The sequence below is a fragment of the Vanessa cardui genome, chromosome 24 (genome assembly GCF_905220365.1).
Source record: "Vanessa cardui chromosome 24, ilVanCard2.1, whole genome shotgun sequence".
Classification (NCBI taxonomy): Eukaryota; Metazoa; Arthropoda; class Insecta; order Lepidoptera; family Nymphalidae; genus Vanessa; species Vanessa cardui.
The window spans coordinates 6,127,943-6,141,807 of NC_061146.1; the positions used below are offsets into that span (position 1 = coordinate 6,127,943).

General features: G+C 34.2%; 1 protein-coding gene across 2 annotated transcripts in view; it reads left to right on the plus strand.

Moving 5' to 3' along the window:
* Positions 1-13,865, plus strand: part of LOC124539996 (calbindin-32) — a 184,108-nt gene that overhangs the window by 97,976 nt on the left and 72,267 nt on the right. The window lies entirely within an intron of this gene.

Here is a 13,865-nt window from a genome sequence, read left to right on the forward strand (position 1 = left end):
GTTCTAACCACTGGGCCAAAAGACCAAGCTGAGAAGAAGATCTTTCTAAGTTATGTATTTATGATTATTTAATCGCTTGAGTATCTAGCTGTTCTTGTTTCCGTTGAGGATGAAAAACGTAACCGAAATCGTCAGAACAGCATCACCTTATGAATATTAACAATATAAAGATTATAATAAAATTCAAATAAAATATTGAAGTAAAATTTTATTGTCATCAATTTTATGTATTATGTTACGTCATGTAATGTATTTATCATAATAAACTGTATTAGTCACAAAAAAATCAAGTATGAGCCAAAATACAAAGAAATTAATACATCATTTTTTTGTCAAACACATAGTACAATGTAACTTTCAGTAACAAATAAATACAGATAATTCAATCAATCTAACGTAAAGCTTGCGACAGACATGCGTAAATCACAATATGAAAGACACTTCCAAATTAGTCCACCCACACAATGAATATGAATGCTGTAATCGATTGAGAGTTCCCGCTAAATCTAAATACAAAATAGTAATTAATGTTGTAAAATTACACCAACCCGCATTGGAACGGGTTGAATATGTTCCAAAACATTTCCATAATGAGAGAGGAGCCCTTAGCACAGCAGTGGGAAATTCACAAGTTGGTACTGTTACTGTTGTAAAATTGGATGTATATAGGATGGACAAATACAGATTCAGAACGGGCGAAAACTATTACACTTGAAATTTACAAAAACCGATTCAGATCGGTCGGAAACTGTTATACTTGACTTATCAAAACGTCAAGCATTAGTCAATTGTTGCACAAAATCCCGCAATCTTAGCTAGTCCCGTCGCACAATCGTTTCCAGCAAACGCTGAATGTTTATCTATCGTAAACTTCGGCTTGGTTTCACTTCCTTTATTCCCTTTGCTTTCACCGACAGCATTACGAATCGTGAAAGGTTTTTTGATTATCAAAATTTTATTTACACGTTTTGGTGCTATTATTTTCTGATTATCAATATCTTGAATTTTCACTGTATCAGTAACACTATTGATCGATTTTCCCTCATCGACCGGTAAAGATAAAACTGATTGGATCGTCAAAATGAGAAGTACGTAGACCTTCATTTTTGGAAGTGTAATGTGCTTTGAATCAGATTTTCGGTCTTTATATTGGCGACATACTACTGCAACCGGCAACTTTGTCAGCAATTATTATATTGCACACATATAATTGAACTGCGCTTTTATTATTCAACTGTTTTATTTCTAAAAGAAAAAAAATGTATTCGAATTTTAAATTCTACTAACATCGTACAATTTCAGGTATTCTTTCCAATTTCAAAAATATTTTTTACTTTATAAACAAACCGTCAAAATATAAATGTTTTATTATATTAATTTAATAATTATTCATATAATTAATAACACATTAGATGATTGCATTTAATTGAAAATAAATGACTATAATTGCAATTCGTGAAAGAAGTAATTTAACAGCATTCTTATTCCCTAATTTATACATACTTTTATTATAACTGATTTGTAGCATAATCAGTACTTTTATGCTAAGATATCCCAGAGGTTAGAACACTTACATTTTCATCGATATTTGCGGGTTCAGACCCATACAAGCACCACTGAATTTTCATGTGCTTAAATTGTGTTTATAATTCATCTCGTACTCGGTAGTGAAGGGAAACATCGTGAGGAAACCTGCATGTGTCTAATTTCAACGAAATTTTGGGTCCTAAATCATCAACAATGAATACCGTGACATTTAGGAGTCATTAAAGAACGGAAAAAGTCAGAAGCCCGAAGTTTATTTTAGTTGCAACACAATATTGTCTTTCCAGCCTATTCAACGGATTGCTATATTTCGTCTTCAAAATGTCAAATTTCAAATGAGAAAACGATGAGCCAAAATATGTATTTCGGCTCATCGTTTAATTAACTTTGACAGTAAACCGTATGATCAAGATCATTAAATTAAGTTGTGATTTAATGAACAAGATAACAGAGTACAATTCTATCCCGATAGGTATCTGTACAAACTCATCTCACTAGATACCATTTACTAATCAATTAATTTATCGCCAAAAATTAGTGCGTGTTATATTTGTTTTAAGGATTAGTGAGTCAGTAAGCTCACAGGCTAAAGAGGTTACCATCCTAGACTCAACGCTTTTAAATTTAAGCGACTATTTGTATGTTTTACAGTGTAAACATCTTTGCATACAAATAACGTCCAGTTAAGAGTAATCATAAGAAGTTTATTTTATTTATACAACTAAATAATTTATTTCTGTAATATATGTACATCAAAAGAGAGAGATAGCAGGTGAGAAAATTTCCATCAAAAACTAATTAATAAAATGTCAACGATTTCATAATATTGTTTAAATATATGTATTAACCTAATGTTTTATTAATCGATTCACATTAGCCAAGACAATGACTTTATACGATACAATATTTACCGTCTGTCTGTCTGTACTAAATAAAATTAAAAAAAAATATTTTTTCTAAAAAATATTTTATTTTACTCTTTTTAGTGTTATTTTCTCAAAATAGAAATTAAAAGTCCTTATGTAACAAATGGTTATTTGTTGATTTTTTCAAATAGCGCTGAACCTATTTCAATAAAACTTATATGGGACCACATTACACAGGATCACATCATCAGACTCAGATGTCCTCATCGTGGTACCATTCCAGTAGTATCTTCTTTCTAACTAACAAATCATCAAAATTGGTTCATAAATGGCGAAGTAATCGGCGAACAAAGAAAACAAATATAATCGGGTCGAATTGAGAAGACTCCTTTTTTTAAAGTCGCTTAATAAATAGGTTTTTGTAGATCATATCTACTGATCCCAAATATTTAATTGAGTGAAAATAAATATTCTTTATAATTTTATTTAATCTGAAGTCTCAAAGGTTTAAAAATGTGTAATCTAAGGCATGAAAGAAATTGTATATTATTGAGGAGATAACACTTTTCGAAGAGGCTGTTTACGGTCGAAAGTGTTATCCTATCAGATTGGCTCATTGGCTCACCTGCCAATATTTCTACTTTATTTCCATATTATATAAGTAATAATGAATAAATGAATGAAGTCAAAGACATCGCTTGTATAACTGTTTATATATATTGCATTAAGTAATATAACTAATATTCGGCTTATAAAAATGAAAGGATACATCATCTTCTTTATGATCCAGTTAGTATTACCTGCATCAGTACATAAACGAAAAGAAAAATAGTCGAATTTACTCGTTCTGTATCGAAAATTCAAAATCGAATTATTTAAAAAATTATTACCCAGTCAAGAAAGATTTATCAGTAATTATGAATAGCATTGATAAAAACGATCATCTAGGGGATGTAGAAGGTCAACACTTACACGGTGGAAGTAAGGCATATCACTTCTTTTTCTGCTAAAATTTACTGTCTAGATGAATTATTTATGTATCAAGATAAATGTAGTCATATGTAAAATGTTATCTATGATAATCGGTACATATAAATATAGATAGATATAATAGAGATTAAATAAAATATTGCTTTAATAATAATAATTAAAATTATAAATAAAGCCAAATAGGCTTTATTTATAATTTTAATTGAGACAGACAGACAGCCGCGTCCATCTTTCTGTATGTTCGGGATAAACTTGAAAAAATCTGCACAGATTTTCATGCCGTTTTCACTAACAGACATAAATCCGTAAGGAAGGTTTAGGTATATAATTTATTAAGGTTGTACGTAATTAAGTTGAAATAGAACGACAATTGTTAAACATGTCGGAAAAAAGAAATAAAAATACAAATAAAAGGTTAAAATAAAAACCTCCCATACTTTTTAATATAGTTGTTAAATGACGATTCAAAATTGCTTGTCAAAACTTACTTGAATAAAGTAGGCATATTTTGATTATTCCCGAGACACGGTTGTATAAAACTTCCAAAACTCTGTTAGAATTTCTCGACATAAAAACTCATTAATATGTTAGTCGGGATGTATAGCCGATGAGACATTTTGAATTGAATGATGCTATATATACATAGTCGATAACAACAAACTATTTTTATATATTTAAAAACAAACACTCGACAAGCCTGATAATGTATATGATTATTCAGAATTATATTACACATGTAATAATCATTAATAAATAATAATCGTTGGTCTTAACTTCTGTACGCGATTTAAATCTAAAAGATAAGATAAGGTACGATCTATTTGTCAAAAATGTAATCTGACTTAAGCTATCGATTCAGATTGCTTTAAATGCGTATATACATTGTAGATACCATATTGTGTTTTACTGATTGATTTATGCGCTGGAGAGATTACAGCGAATAGGTGAGTCAGAAAATGCCAACTATTTTCCCCCTTTAAAATGACTTCAGAACCAACAGTTTTCCGTGGTTTCCGAGGCGCGGGAAGTACACATTTCCGTATAAATATTTTTGGAAAAACCAATTACTTTTATGCCTGGACTTCGAAATGATGACCTTGATATCCGGCTTATAGCATTTGTACATATTCATGGATCATTCCTAAGCATGCGACTTAAATTTGGCAAAAGTCACTCATCTAACCTGTAGAAACATCGCTGTCAACGACCAAGGGCAATTTAGATGGAAGTTAATTAATATTACTATGATTTGCGTTTTTTCAGAAACCCGAAGTGTATAAAAAAAATTCATGCGGGTACCAATGCACGTGAAAACAATGTACGTTTCTTCTTGTAGAAGAAACTTTTTACTCAAATGTTTTATTAAAGCCGAGATGGCCCAGTGGTTATAACGCGTGCATCTTTACCGATGATTGCGGGTTCAAACCCAGGCAAGCACCGCTGTTTCATGTGCTTAATTTGTCTTTATAATTCATCTCGTGCTCAGCGGTGAAGGAAAAGATCGTGAGGAAACCTGCATGTGACAAATTTAATTGAAATTGTGCTACATGTGTATTTCACCAACCCGCATTGGAACAGCGTGTTGGAATATGTTCCAAACCTTCTCCTCAAAGGGAGAGGAGGCCTTTAGCCCAGCAGTGGGAATTTACAGGCTGTTGTTGTTGTTTTATTTTGCAACCAAATTCGACCTTGAAATTTTACTATCAATGTTTTCAAAGTATTTTAAGTGAGGCCTCCAAAAATTTTTTTCAATAACTAAACTCTTCCGAATTTAGATCTCGACAAACTAATAAAGCCTAATTCGTGAGGAAAAATGTAATATCAGGCGATCCTCATTCTGTGAGCCAGCGTGGCAATATACGAGAAATGAATCCTCACGAACGAATGGTTACTGCGCGCCCAAAAGACTAATAAATTCCAATTCAACTGTTTTCGGTCGCTATTCATTCCCATTCACTCCTTGAATGGAAATTTTATCGTCTTCCGACTTAGTACAATGATTTAATAAATCTATTTTCGAAAAAAGTAATATGATTTCGTAGAATGTTGAAATTCAAGTCCTTTTTAAGTCAAAATTCGAAATTACATTCGTCGAATTGGTAATTGGCTCAAAATTCAGCTGCAGGGCTGTGCCATCGCATAGATACATTGAAATAAAGCTAGTAATAAAATCGAAAATATTTAAAATAAGTCTATAGTGCGAAATAAAGTAATTTAGTAAAGACTGAAAATGTTTAATGAAATAAAAATGCATGTCACGTTGGCAGCGGCTGCGGCACGGGGCGTTTAAGACCTCGTACGAAAACTGTCATAATACCGGAACGAGGCTCATTTGACCCCGTAACGTTTAAGAAAATAAAACTCGATGTGGTGTGATGGAATATTATTCCTTCAGTGCGGTGCGTGGTCAAAGCGAACCCTTACTAAAGTAGGTACTTTCTTTACCATAGCATTGTGTTTCCAATATATTTATCATTTTCCTACAATTTGTCAAATAGACGTTACGTCCTCTGTGTAAGAGAAATCTACGAGATACGCCCGGATTTGTGGAAGAACAAAAACTGGCTTTTGCACAACATAACGCCACTGCTCACACATCGTTGCTTGTGCGCGACTTTTTGGCCAAAAACAACACACTAATGATGCCGCAGCCACCGTATTCCCCAGATCTGACCCCATGTGACTTTTTCTTGTTCCCTAAATTGAAGAGGTCCATGAAAGAACGATGTTACGCTACGCTTGGCGAGATAAAGACGGCATCGAAGGAGGAGCTGATATCATCATCATCATCATTCTCCTGCCCTTATGCCAATTTTATTTGGGGTCGGCACAGCATGTCTTCTCCTTCCATACTTCTCTGTCAGACGTCATCTCACAAGTAACATTCTTTCTAGCCATATCATCTTTCACACAATCCATCCATCGTTTCCTTGGTCGTCCTCTACCTCTATATCCATCCACATCCATGCTCAAGGCCTTCCTCACAATGTGTTCCTCATTTCTCCGCATTACATGCCCATACCATGATAGCCGCCTTCCACATAACTTCTCGGCTATCGGTGTCACTTTCAAACTTCCTCTTATACACTCATTCCTTACTCTATCCATTCGCGTAACACCACACATTCCTCTCAGCATTCTCATCTCCGCAACATGCAATTGTCTTTCAGTCATCCCTTTTGTAGCCCAACACTCTGATCCATACAGAACAGCAGGTCTGATCATGGTCTTATAGATCTTCCCCTTAAGTTTAAGGGGAATACGGGGGTCACAAATTGTTCCCGTAACCTGCCGCCATTTCATCCATCCTGTGTTAATCCTGTGCTTCACCGTTCGATCTATTTCGCCATCGCCTTGAATGAGTGAACGGAGATACCGGAAGTCGGCAGCACTTTACAGTTTTTGACACAGCATAGACTCCTTCGCCTCACTAGGAAATAGTCTATCTGTGTCGCGTGGTGGCCACTCTTGTAAGTTATTAGGTGTTCCTCTTTTTTCTTAAACCACGTGTTTGTTATAGCCAGGTCGAAGGCACAGGCAGCTTGTAAAAGTGCCTCGCCGTCAGCGTTCCGGAAGGAGGAGCTGATAAAGATAAAAAAAATGATTTTTTGAAGTGCTTCGAAAATTGGTAAAACCGTTGCCACAAGTAATATCTCACGGGGATTACTTTGAAGGGGACAAAATATGTATTCATGAATAAATAAATAATTTTTGAAATAACACAAAATTTGCGATACTTTTTGAACACACCTCGTATATTTTTCTTAGCAAGGGAGACATACGAGGCGTAAAAGTAAAGTAAAGTAGTAAAGTAACAGCCTGTGCATTTCCCACTGCTGAGAAAAGGCCTCCTCTTCCATTAAGGAGAGGGATTGGAACATATTCCACCACGCTGTTCCAATGCGGGTTGGTGGATTGCACATGTGACAGACTTTCGATGAAATTAGACACATGCAGGTTTCCTTACGATGTTTTCCTTCACCGCCGAGCAAGAGATGAATTATAAACACAAATTAAGCACATACGTATAGCGATGCTTGCCAGGGTTTGAACCCGCAATCATCGATTAAGATGCACGCGTTCTAACCACTGGGCCATCTCAGCTCCATACGAGGCGTATTAGACCTCAATCATTGAACGTATTAAACACAAATTTCGATTTTGATTACCTGATCACTTTCGTTATATAAGTTCGGTTGGAATGGTTTATAGATGCTTGATAATATATCGCAGCTTCATGGCTTTGGAACTGTTACGTAAGTTGAAAAGTAACATTTAAAAAGTTTGACAAAACACACCTTGTGCGGAGAAAGTTTTAAAATTTTCATTCAATTCTTGCTAGCAAATCTACTGACCCAATGTGACCTGAGCCAAATTTTATAAATCGATGGCAGTACTTTATGTAATACTAGTACTAGTCGCCTGCCGCTTTTCTCGCGTTTTAAATAGGCAAAAAGTAGCCTATGTCCTTTCTTAAAATTTATGTTGGCTTCATTCCAAATGTCATCAATTTTGGGTCAGCGGTTTTGTCATGAAAAAGCAACAGACAGAAAGACAGACGGACAGAGTTACTTTCTAATACTTGCAGAAGTTGGTACCATTATTTCTGGTTTGATCTTTTAAGGATGACTAAGAGTAATTACAGATATAAAACTCGAAACTCAAACTTAAATTCCTTATATGGAAGTAATGCTTCCTTATTGATGGTCAAATTAAACAGTACCACCGGTTCGGGAAAAATAACACCCTGACCTGATAAAAACCGACGAAAGAAACTCAGCTGGTCTTTTTTGTCAAATTAAAGGGACATAACTTCTTCAATCCCAAGGTCAGATGCGTATTAACGAGTGATATATGAGCAGTGGTGACCAGGTCATATCAGGTCCATTTGCCAGTCAAGCTAAGGAAAGACAAAAAAAGAATGTTTACTACGAATTTGAAGTCATAAATTGGTAATAATTACAGCATAGAGCCACAGTAAGCGAATTGCCAAAATCGAGCTGGCAACACGCCAAGTATTCACATGTATGGCAATATTACCTAACGGACAATTTAGGGTTCCGTGAACGATCTGACTTACTTCCTTTTAACCTCAAATATGGGACAGAAAAACAAGTCATCTTTGACGTAACTCTTGTTTTTTGGCCTTGTCTAATACCAAATCGTATATCGCTTTTACTATGTATTTACCAACGCTGATTTACTGCCTTTTGACAGTTGACATATCGATTTGACATATCATTTTTTTTTTTTATAATAACCTTTTTAGAAATGGTAAAGGCATTTCACAGTACAACCTAGTCTGCAATTATTTTTATGGATTCAGTTTAGTCAATTTTTAATTTTAAACGAATGCTTGCTTTCTTTAATTTAATAATAAATGAATAATGTTAAGTAACGGCGTAAGGCTTATGTGGATCACTGATGTTATTTAAAAATCATTTCAACTGAACATCTTCTTCAATTTTTCTTTATTAAAAGATGAGATTATATAGGCAGAATTATTTTGTGAAATTCCCAAAAATAAATATGTCCCTGCTATATTGTAATCGAACATTTTGTAGATTAATTTATTATAATAGGTAACCTTTAAAAGTGTCCAACATTTGTTTTAATTAACCAATCATAATCAAAATCTCAAAATGGAAGGTAAAACCATTTGTACCATCGTTGAAAGATTATAAATTATGCTATAGACCAAAATCATAAACAACACCAACAAAACTAGACAAGTGCTTCACGTTTTAGCTGATTTAAGCAAAAACAGTTTATCCGATGTAAATATTAGTCCAAGCGGCAATCGATAGGCTTTCTGTTATAGGCAATAAACTTATTGCTACTCCAAAATATTCAGAAATTACAATTTATAGGGGATTCAAGTATTTTATTCAGACCTAATTGTCTTGGTGGTAGGGCTTTGTGCAAGCCCGTCAGGGTAGGTACTACCCACTCACCAGTTATTCTACCGCCTCAGTACCTACTCAGTATTATTGTGTTCCGGTTTGAAGGGTGAGTGAGCCAGTGTAACTACAGGAACAAGGGACATAGCATCTTAGTTCCACAGGTTAGTGGCACATTGACGATGTAATGAATAGTTAATATAATACAGCGTCCTTGTCCTTGGTGATGATGACCACTTACCATCAGGTGGCCCCTATGCTCGTCCGCCAACCTATTCCATAAAAAAAGACGTGGGTTCGCTCGCGTTTTGGAAGTTGATTGTTGTGTGTCAGGCAAAAGTAGCCTATGTCCTTCTTTGGAGTTCAAGTTTGGTTAACACCAAATTTCATCAAATTCGGTTCATTGGTTAGGTCATGAAAGAGCAACAGACAGACAGACCTACTTTCACATTTATGATAGTAAGTATAGATTTACTTCTAAAATGAACATTAGTATTCAATTACATAAGTCGAGATAGCCCAGTGGTTAGAACGCGTGCTTCTTCACCGATGATTGCGGGTTTAAACCCAGGCAAGCACCACTGATTCATGTGCTTAATTTGTCTTTATAATTCATGTCGTGCTCAGCGGTGAAGGAAAACATCGTGAGGAAACCCGCATGTGACAAATTTCATAGAAATTCTGCCACATGTGTATTCCACCAACCCGTATTGGAACAGCGTGGTGGAATATGTTCCAAACCCTCTCCTCAAAGGGAGAGGAGGCCTTTAGCCCAGCTGTGGGAATTTATAGGCCGTTGTTGTTTGTTGTTATTCAATTACAAAAAAACCGACGTAAACAAGTAATTTTAAATTAATATTTGCAATTCATCTTGCGTTCTGATGAAAAGTAAAATGTAGTGAGGAAGCCTGTGTGAATAAAAATTTGCTACATGTACTCCAATATTGAGGCTTCGTTAAAAAAGTTTCAAACATCCTCACGAGAAAAGCCCTTACCTCAGCAACGAGACAATTACAGGCTGTTGACTTTACTTTATATTTATTGAAATGTTACTTAATTATTACATTTTTTTTTAAATATTGGACAACATGTCATACTCTGATTACAATGTAAATAGCTGAAGCACTTGTGTTATAGATAATCAGAAGTAACCACGGTACCACAAACATCCAGATCCAAGATAACATAGAAAACTAATGAACTTTTTCTACATCGAGTGAGCCGGGAATCAAACCCGAGACCTCCGAAGCCGGTGTGAAACTCGAAACTCGAAACTGTGTTTCTTCTAGTACTACTAATACTACTACTAGTACTAGTTCTGATACTGTTTTTACTAACAAAAGAATAAAATAAGACGTAAAAAGTTTGTAAAAAATACAATGACGAAAAATTAAATTGTTTTTAAAATAAAATGTCAATTAAAACTATAACATACTTTAATAATCTATATTGACCAATACTAATATTATAAACGTGAAAGTAACTCGGTCTGTCTGTCGTTCTTTCACGACCAAACCGCTGAACCGAATTTAATGAAATTTGATATGAAACAAACTTGAACACCTAGAAAGGTGCTACTTTTTTGCCTGACACATGGCAAGCGACGCCCTAATACGCGAGCAAAGCCGCCGACCACTACTAGTAGTTTATAAATATTAGAGAGAAATGGAGAAAGAGGAAACAAGGTGACGTGGAGGGGTCATAAGACCCTTTAGTGATTTCTGCATCGTGTGAAAGATCTTCGCTCAAAAGAACATATCTATTAAAACTAGCAAAGACGGTGCATGAATAGTATTCTGATAACTTGGCAGCAGATTTGAACACTTGCCACAGTGGGAGGTTCATGCGCCACTTTATAATAATAAATAATGACTGCTATAAAATCCTTGACTTCATAACTGTTTCAACTCTCAACTCGCCTTACACATGCTTCTGTGTGAACACGTTTGACCGACATTCTGTGACAAATTGTCTTAAGAAATTTTAAGATTCGATTTTTAAAATACGACCTAACTTAAATAAAAGATAATCTTGCCAGTATTTTACATATGTCAACGAGTAAAAAAAAGTTTTAGACCATTGAACTTGTATGTGCTGAAATTGTTAATATTTCATCTCGTATTCGGTGATCAATGAAACATTGAAAGGATACCTGCACGTCTCGGACGTCAATCATCATTAAAGTGGCGTGGAAGAAACTAACCTAACTTCTTTAAAAATAATGGACGTATTATCCCAGCAGTGAATTTTTGAAGCTGTTTTATCGGCTTTATAAAAACTAATAACTAAACTTGAATCGTAAATTTGTTGAAAGTAATATTACAATTTTATAACACAGTGAGACCTACATTTTGATATGATGTTACACGTATATCTTATCAATAAGGCAGGCTTGCCTTACATCCCGTTTATGTAGCCACGTTTCCGTATTTGGCTATAAAATTCCCTCATGTACAATCAGTCTACAAATTACATGTCGATGTTCGGAGGCAAATTTATGATTATTGAAGCGAAGAAAAGTGGAATGAACAGGAAATGATATAAAGTTGATTTCCTTTTAGTTAAAAAAAACGCAGTAAAAAAATATCTGAATATAAAATAAGTCGTCATAGTAATAACATACATATATAGATTGTATAAAGTAATGTGACGCGATTGGCTACCAATCAACTTGACTACCATATATCACACATAAGTGGCAATACTATATCTTCTATATGTCCTGTCAAGAAGTATGACGTGCAGGGCCAAGATGTAGGAAGCAATATAAAAAGTTCAACATTAGATGTCAGTATTTGGAATAAGATGTACAGAGATATATGTAAAATATGGTTTCATCAATAAAAGGTCGACGGAAACAAACTTATGTGAATTTTTGCACCGGGTTTCTAATTCCATGGATCAAGGACATCAGGTGGATGTCGTGTATACCGATTACTGTAAAGCCTTCGATAAAGTGTCTCACAATATACTTATTTACAAACTTGAAGGTTTCGGTATACACGGCGACCTGCTCAGATGGTTGGATTCATATCTTCGCAACCGTAGTCAGGCTGTCTCTATTAGGGGTTATCTGTCATCTTTTATACCGATAAGTTCAGGTGTTCCTCAGGGCTCTCACCTCGGTCCTTTACTGTTCAATATATTTATAAATGACATAAATAATGTATTTGTGTCTTCAGATTTTCTTCTATATGCTGATGACACAAAAATTTTCAAATCTATTAAATCTTTAGATGATTGTCATGATCTACAATCTGACTTAAATAGGTTAGAGACATACTGCAAATTAAATTCTCTTCACCTTAACATAAACAAATGTGCTATAATTTCTTTTTCTCGTAAGCGTAAAACTTTGCTTTATAAATATACTATCAATAATAACGACATATCAAGGGAGACCGAGGTGAGAGACTTAGGCGTGACTCTGGATAGCAAGCTTTCTTTTGGTTCTCATATTAGAAGTATTTCATCAAAAGCCTATCGCATGCTAGGATTTATAATGAGAACAGGATCTGAATTTAAAAATACTTCTACTATTAACCTGCTTTATAACGCTTACGTCCGTTCTATACTCGAGTATGCATCTACGGTATGGAATCCTCACTACAATATTCATATGAATGAAATTGAGAAGATCCAAAACAAATTTTTAAAATATTTGTCTTTTAAATCTAGCGATTGTACCCATGAACCTTTATTATCTCTCTCAAAACGCCGGTCTATGAGAGACCAAGTTTTCTTATATAAAATTATTAATAATATTATTGATTCCCCTTTTCTACTAAGCAAGCTGTCTCTGAACTGCCCACGATCCAACGCTCGTCAACCGCTATGTTTTTATACTCCCACTTGTCATTCATCACATAATGCTAACTGTTTTCTAATCAGAGCTTGTCGCGAATATAATAAGCATTTTGGGAACATTGATATATTTCATTTATCTTTAATTAAATTTAAAGATAAAATTTGTAACCTTCTTAAATTAACTTAACTATATACTTTTAATATTGTCAAATAATTTTTTATTTTTCTTATTGTGTTAAAATATTTGAGTGCATTATATGTTTTATCAATCGGTGGAAACTTCGCTGGATAATGTGATATCTAAACTGTATTATGTAATTTGATTATATGTTATATCTGTTTGTTTCCCAAATATTAAATAAATAAATAAATAAATAAATATTACTTAAAGTCATAGAATTTTTCTTGTTGAATATTTTTTTTTAAATAAATTCATCCACGGGCTCATAATTGCCCGTGCCTTTTTTTACAATTTAGTTTATTTTTCTTATAATTTAATTTAAGGCGTACACGGATTTACAGTAGTCACTAATCTTACATTCCAGCTTATTAACTACTGTAGATCGAAGAGCAGCCAAGATCTCCTCCGCCTCCGAAGTCTTCTTACCGGAGGCTCTTGTTGAATGTTTGAACTTGATACAGCACAAATTCTCAAAATACAACTAAAAGTGTTATTTAAATATTGGTATAATTACTTGTATTCTACAGGCAGAACCACAATTCAAATTTGTTAGAATTAATTCAGAATATATGCAAT